General features: G+C 47.3%; 1 pseudogene; it reads right to left on the bottom strand.

Moving 5' to 3' along the window:
- LOC109773834 (putative FBD-associated F-box protein At3g50710) lies at window positions 1-1,555 on the bottom strand (annotated as a pseudogene).
- Window positions 1,556-7,818: the final 6,263 nt, after the last annotated feature.

Genomic DNA, 7,818 nt, shown 5'->3' with positions numbered 1-7,818 from the left:
TTAGTTTGAAGTATTTCTTAATTCAAACTGAACATCTCGAGAAGCTCTGTTTTCCGGTCATAGCAGCCAGCGCTGAGAAGCCTCCGATCTGTTGTCATAGTCCTTGTTTACTTCAAATTCAATTTTGGTTGCCACCTTTGCATTCAAAACAAAGAACCTGGCAAAGGACCTCTGTGCCAAATAGCCCAGGAATGACTTGAACACCACTTTTTTGAGATGTATCTCGAGGCATTCGATTGGATGTAGTGGGTCATATTGAGGCTCATTTTCCTTATCCATCTCATAGAATTCCTGAAACTGCGAAAAAGGAAGAAGGTTCATTAATATGTTAGAGCTGTTGCTAACTTGACTATAATATGTAAACCAAATCAGACATTTTTTTTGTACGCATACCGGATCAGACATTTAAACCAAGCAGAGATGAATACTCACAATGACATGGAGCTCTTCCAAACATGGGAAGCACCTCAGGATGTTAAGAACTGAATCCAATTTATCTCCAGAAACCCTGAGAGTCAAAACCTTCACAGTGCGCATCGAGTTTGTGGAGCCGACTGGGCTTATTCCCTAAAGAAAACAAACAATGAACAAAATATTATCTGCATGTAGAGTATGTAGGAATGCAGAATGCAAGATTCGAAGATGACGCTGCTGCTACCTGGAAGAGCAGGAGCTTGGAGACGATAACTAAGAAAGGGCCCAATATCTCCAGATTAGGCGCCCTAATTACCCTGATAGTCACACGATCATCTCGGTTACAATCGGTTAATAGCAAGCTTAGAAGGCGAGGAGCGTCATCGATGACCAGTTCGGCTTTTTCACTAAAGCTATGACCGAAGGTGATGCTCTTAATAGTCCGGGAGCTAACACGAAAGCAACCTCCAGCACGAACTTCGGCCATGTATAAGCTCTCCAAGACATGGCAGCCGGAGAGCAGTCTGTGGAAGACCTCCTCGGAGACAGAAACGTCGAACAGGGTGAGCTTTGTAAGGAGTGGGAAATTCATGGGCGGCACAGTATCAACGGGGAAATCACAATGCTCGATCTTGGCTACGAGGAGGGTGGATGCAAAGCAGAGCACTACCGATGCCAGCAGCCGGGGCTCGGCGTAGCTGAGATCGAGCTCCTGGAGGTTGGCGAGAGCCGGGGAGCGAAGCCAACTCTGGGCATTGTTGCGGTAGAGGTAGCCGGCGCCGCGGCAGTTGAAGTAAAACCGGCGGGCGGGGCCATGGTGTTGGGAGATTATCTTGAAGATGGCGGCGGGTGAGACCGGGGAGGAGGCGGCGACGGGCACGCCGGGGGTTCGGGTGCGGACCTCAAAGTTGAGAGGCGCGGAGCGCCAGAGGTGGCGCCATCAGCGGGAGAGGACCGGCGTGCGGCCGCCGTCCACGGTGGGGAGGAGCGAGATGATGTTGCCGAGGATGTCGTCGGGGAGCGTGCTGATGAGATCGTCGGCGTTCTCGCCGCAGTCGCCTGCCCGTGCCCGCTTCACTGCGGTCCCATGGGATTCGGCCTCCCCCGCGGCCTCCTTGTTACTCCACTCGCAGCCCTCCATGGCCGGATGGTCACCACTCGCGGCACGACGTTGCTGGGGAATGGAGCGGGGAGGTCAGAACCGGGACGGAAGGCTAGGGTTGGCCGCCGCCACGGAGAGGCTCCGGATCATGGGGAGTGATGCGTCCTATTTAACTGAAAAAAGTGGACGAACTGAACCATCACCTGAAGTAAATGAGAGCTAGTGTGTGAAAACGCCACAGAATACGAAAGGGTAGCATGCAGTAGCAGATCAACGGGCATCTTCTACGCAGTTTGCCATCAGAGACTGTCGGTGTGCTTTTCTCCTTGATCACCTTCCCCAAAAACAGGAGAGAAGAAAAATGCCAGCCCACTAATAAGTAAACTTTACATGCCTGGATGATGTTAAAAAAAATAAAAAACTTTACATGTGTGGATCTGCTGAAACGCCACAACTAATAAATTTGGCTCCGAACATAACATCAGCCATACACATAAAGAACTAAATGCTCCCCTCAAAAAAAAAGAACTAAATGCAAACGTTATTTTTTTCTGTGTTTTAATTTATCCAGTTAAAAAGAATAGTACTTCAAACCTCTTTTAAGTTTGACCAAATTTATAGAGAAATATATCAATACCGATAATATCAAATCGGTGTCATTAGGTTAATCATGAATTGAACTTCCATACTTTATTTATTTAGTATTTTGGATGTCAATATTTTTGGTTCTAAACTTGTCTTCTCAAAATACTAATCAACCTTATATTTTGGAACCGATGGAGTATTTGGCTTGGTGAGTTGGTGAGATGATGGAGTGTGTTTTATTTTTATTTATAATGTGGTTATTTGCTGGGCCTTTGGCGGTGTGATTTTGGGTTATCTGCTCGTCAACCCATAGTTATTTGAGGAAATTTTCTATGTCGATGGTTGCGTATACTATATTGATGTTATGGTATCACATGTTTGCGCTTCTTTTTTTTTTAGGTGACAAGAGGGTGCACGGGATTCATGTGTTCTTATAGGCCGGTTGCCGCGGATTGATTAGAAAAATGTTGACCCAGTCAAAATATGAATCTAGTCCAAAATTGAATACCCCAATCAAATGAAAGATCTCCAAAATTCAAAATTGAATACCCCAAATAAAATGGGAAATCTCCAAAATCAGGAAGCATGGTAAATTAAAAGAATAAAATAAGAGAGCTTCTTAAGAAATTGTTAACTTGGTCAAAACGAGTGACCTAATTTTAAATTGGAGACCTCGGTTGATCGTGAGGCCTTAAAAATTGAGGAGCATAGTGTATTAATAGATAGATATCTTAAACTTTGATAATGGAAATGACCATGATTACTATACATATGATGAGTACTGCAAACCATCGAAAAATCTTCACCCATGTGTCGCCCGTGTCTGGCGGCACTCGAGTCACCATTGTCACGGCTAAGAGCTCCCCTCCGCCATCGCCACGCTCGCATCGCCACCGGTCGGCCCTCCGACCGGCGATGTCACGACGGGACCTGGGATGGCAGCGACGGGGCGATTTCGTTCCTGCTCCGGACCCCACTCCGCCCCGCACCGACCCCTTTCCTTCACCACCACCTCCTCGCACCACCGCCATCGGAGGGCCGACCGGTGTGGCCACGTCGTGTATGGGGATGGATGCGGTGGGGCGGATCCCCCTCCTCCTTGTGCTAGAGGACCCTCCCTTCCACTAGCCCCGGATCGGATCCCGCATGCCGCGACCACCCCCCTCCCCATCCAACTATTGTGTTGCTTCCTGTCGGTCCTGCGTGTGGTGCGCCCGCGCCTGTGGTGATCCTCCCCCCATTCGCCTCTTGCCCCTCGTTGGCGCAACTCCTTGTATTGTTCTTGTCTGCTGGGGCAGGTGTAGCACTTGGGGTGACCGGGGCTCGATCCAGCTTAGTTGCAAGCCAACCTCCGTCCCCAACGACACCTCCTCCGAGCTACGGTCATGACTCTACATTCATGTGGTCACGACGGTCCTCTGGCGGGTTGTTGAAGTTGTGTGGTGGATCCTTGTCGACACTGCTCCGGTCCCGACTTTCGTGGACCTGCATCCTCCAGTCCTTGGTCTGCCGGTGTCCTCTATCCGCGCGGTTTCAGCCCTGACGCACCATCTACCGTGCCCCTTCCAGCATTTTCGGTTCATCGGGGTTCTGGTGGCTCCGCCCCCAGCAGCACGGATATGTGTTCCCTTCTGACTTCGGATTGCTGAAGGCGCCGTCCATCATCCTTCCATCTACATCGGCTATCTACCCCACTGCCTCTCCGACCCCGTCCACCTACACGCCATGCCGGTTCCAAAGCTTGCATTTTTCATCAGCGGCAGGTGCAGCCCCACCCCCTTCTGAGGTAGCGGTCGACAAGTTGGTTGTCTCCGACATCTTCAGATCCCTAGTGGCTTTGGGATTGCTCGAACTCTGGCCAGGCGAAATCCATGCTCAGCTTGCCGATGTTGGCAGCGGCGACACTCATGGGTGTCGTTTTTCCCTTCCTAAAGGCGCTGCCATGGCCTTTATCTATGCCCCTCTTCGTGCATCAGGGGAAACCTTAGATCTGATTCTTCGGATATGATGGTGGCGGCAATACAACGTCGTTACCCTTCTTGAAGGCGCTATCTTGCTCACTCGTGGTGTCCCCGGTGTTGGATTTGGAGTTGTTCGAAGTCCTGCTAGTTCGGCCTGCTCCTCAAGTTCTAGATTTGGTGGGTTTAGTTGTGTCTTTTACCCACTTCGGGCTGAGCACTCGTCTCTCCCTGCTCCGGGTACCATGCTCTTGCCTCCTTCCATTCAAGTCATGTGTTGTACCCTTGATTGTACCCATTCTTCATTCTTTTATCAATCAATGAAAAGATACGCAAGCTTTGTGTATTCACAAAAAAAGGTATTGATGGTTTAGGTAGTATTATTCATAGAAAAACATTGGGTCATGATTTTCTTTTAAATATGACCCTTTTTTATGAAATCTCGATGCTATACCTATGTTTGAAAAAAAAAATTATCACCCAGTTGTTCCAGTCACAAACGAAGAGCCACCCTTCATTCCTGTCGCGGACAAAGAGCGGAAATTCGCACGGGCACGCGAGCAAGGGGGCACGCACCTGCCAAGTCCCTCCGTCCACTCGTTTTGCTTCGCAATCCGCCCAGTAGTTCAATCCCGCATGAGGGCACAGTAAGTTTTAAGTTTCAACGTTGAAATTCGTTGATTTTGCATCTAAAACTGCCAAGTTTCAAGCAGTTTCTGAGATATAATTTAAGCAATTTTTTCTGTCTGTTGTAGACACAAAATAATCAATTTTTATCGGTCGGTCGTACTAAGTTTCAACACCAAAACTAGACTTTTTTTAAAGTCGTCAAAAGATATTCAAAATGGTTCTTATTTGAAAGCGATGGTCACGAGAAACTCGGATATGGAAACATAACTTAATTTGAAATTATCGTTTAAAAGATATAAAACTTTAAAAATCCGAAGCCAAAATAAGAAACGGGCACCAGGGACATGGATGGCCCGGTACTTGCGTGCCCCAACTCCTCTCCGGGACGAAGAGCACCGGAACGAAAAGGCACATGTTGTACAATGCATGATCATCGCCGCTGTGCTATAGCTTCCCTGGCCGAACCCTTCTATCACCAGGACCACACCGATTGGGAGAAAACATTCAGACGATCAAGAGTTCGAACAGTGCATTGTGGAGGATGAATTTTGCCGTTCAATCTACACCGACCGGCACAAGCCTACGTCGCGCTCGATGATTTGTTTTTTCCAGTTACTCACACCCATCTACTCATCTAAATGCCGCCACTAGTAGGAAAAGGGGCTTTTACCCCGGTTCATAAGGGCCTTTAGTCCCGGTTCTGGAACCGGGACTAAAGGGTCGTTACTAATGCCCTAGCCCTTTAGTCCCGGTTCTTACACGAACCGGGACTAAAGGCCGTCCACGTGGCCGGTGCGGGGAGCCCAGGCAGGAGGGCCTTTGGTCCCGGTTGGTGCCACCAACCGGGACCAATAGGCATCCACGCGTCAGCACCTGGCAGGAGCTGAGGTTTTTGTTTTTTTTAAAGGGGTGGTTTAGGGGTTTTGGGGGGTTAATTTAGGTGTTTCATATATTGTGTTAGCTAGCTAATTAATAGAGAGAAGTGTCCTCTCTTATCTCCGTGCTTGGTCGACGCTACGTACTATATACGTATGGAGAGGAGTAGACACGCTAGCTAGTAATCAAATGAAGGAAACAGAAGATCGTCATGAACATATATATATGCATACAGAGAGAAGTGATATCGACCACCTCTCCTTCTCCGAGATATTGGTCGAACGTATATCTATCCGACACTACCGGCTACATATATACAATAATTATCTCTTACAATACAATCTCCTAATTATATTGTAGGAACACAGGGTCCACATAGTATCTCCGTTTTCAGCGATCACGTGGTCAAGGAAGAATGCCGCCAATTCCTCTTGAATTCCTCGCATACGATCTGGTGCTAGGAGTTCATCCCGCTTCCGAAAAATCTAATTTGAAGAAGGGGGTCAATACATATATATATGAATAAATGAAACTCAACACAAATGATGGTAATAAAATAAAATTGTGAATATTATTGCTTACGCACTTCATATTGTTCTTCAGCGTAGCCCCGCTCACAGGTATGATAGCGGATGGACTCGCAAATGTAGTATCCACAGTAATTATTCCCGGGTTGCTGCCACAACCACTTTACAAGAAACAGAGGTTAATCAAACTGATAAGCAAGCATGCTAAATGGTATTGATCAAACTAGCGCTTGAATCACTAGGAGATGCGCGGAACATGCTACTATAGTACTTACTTTCGGGTGTCTAAATTGCAGCTGGTTCGGCAGTCCCGGGGCTTTTGAGGTGAATTTTCTCCAAACCCTGCCAGACAAAGAAAACAATTACTTGATATCAGGAAATGAACAAAGTTGCTGATATGGTGGATAATGATCGATTTAACTTACTTCTGAAGCATTTGAGTCATGTTCGCATAGTCCTGGGGATCTTTTCGTCTCGAGTCTAAAACGGTTACTACTCCCGGCTCAAGCTTAATCTCTAGGAGAATATAGTGGAAGCTGCGCATGCATGCATAAGTCATCAATTACATTACCATAACCAGGACTAATAAGGGAAACCGAATATGCAGAAGACAGTAACACTCACTTGAAGTTGTAAGGAAAGAGTATTATATCTTTGTTTTGATTTATTACCAACGATTGTAGCAAGTTGGCCTCGGTATCTTTGGCATGAAATTTAACCTGATAATCATCTATGAGATTTGTGTTAATGAACCCAATATCACCGATTTGTCTTTTCTTCAATTCGGCGATCTTCAATCTGCATAATATAGAGAGGATAAGTATAAATACATGCAATGAAAGAGCTGACCTATATAGAGAGACTATGACAGAAGTAGTACTACTTACAGACAGTAGCAAGTGATCGTTGTTTTATCGAGGGACTTTAGATTGTAAAACTGGAAGAAATCCTCAAATGGAACATTCAGCAGTTCAATTCCAACGAGGTCATGCTCCGGTTTAACTCTCAGCGTTAAAGTACTCATCCCATCAGACTCTCTGCAGGTTTTCATGTACCAATCATGTAGTCTTCGCATCATCGTGCTTAGAGATTTGACATCTTTGATGAGAGGCTTCCCGTAATGATATTTGTGTTCGTCCACCTCCATGATTTCATAATGTACATCGTCGGGCAGGTAATCTCCAAGATCGGTATAACCGGGCACCATACCCGGATCATTAGCGACGATGTCTTTTGACACCTTGAGCGGGGGGCACGATTGGTTCTCTTGTTCACCGAGCTGGGCAATTTTTTTCCCAGCTCGTCGTTGTTTCATCCTTTTATCACTGACAGTACTTCCCGACCGCTCCGCTTCGGCATATGCCTTTGCAAGAACGCGCTCATAGTTGCCTTTTGGCGGAGACTTTGGTGCTTTTGTCAGGGCAGCCAGAGTGCGCTTTGCTTTCACCGGATCTACCTTCTCCTCCAGAGGTGGATGTTTCTTTGCTTTGACCCCTTCAAAGATGTTCTTCACTTCGGCTCGCACGATCTTCGCGTTCTCCTCCTCGGTCCTCTCATATGGTAACTTCTCTGGAGTCTTCAGAGAAGGACCGAATCTGTATTGCCTCCCGCCTCTGGCAGCTGTATTGCTAGACGCCGGCAGAGCAGACGGAGCGGCTGCGGCTGTCTTCTTTCCTTGCTTACGAGGCGGAGGAGAAGGACTACGACGCGCCGGAGCAGCCGCAGC

Source organism: Aegilops tauschii, chromosome 6 (assembly GCF_002575655.3).
Source record: "Aegilops tauschii subsp. strangulata cultivar AL8/78 chromosome 6, Aet v6.0, whole genome shotgun sequence".
Classification (NCBI taxonomy): Eukaryota; Viridiplantae; Streptophyta; class Magnoliopsida; order Poales; family Poaceae; genus Aegilops; species Aegilops tauschii.
The sequence above is the reverse complement of the archived record's forward strand: the minus strand, read 5'-3'. Positions and strand labels throughout refer to the sequence as shown.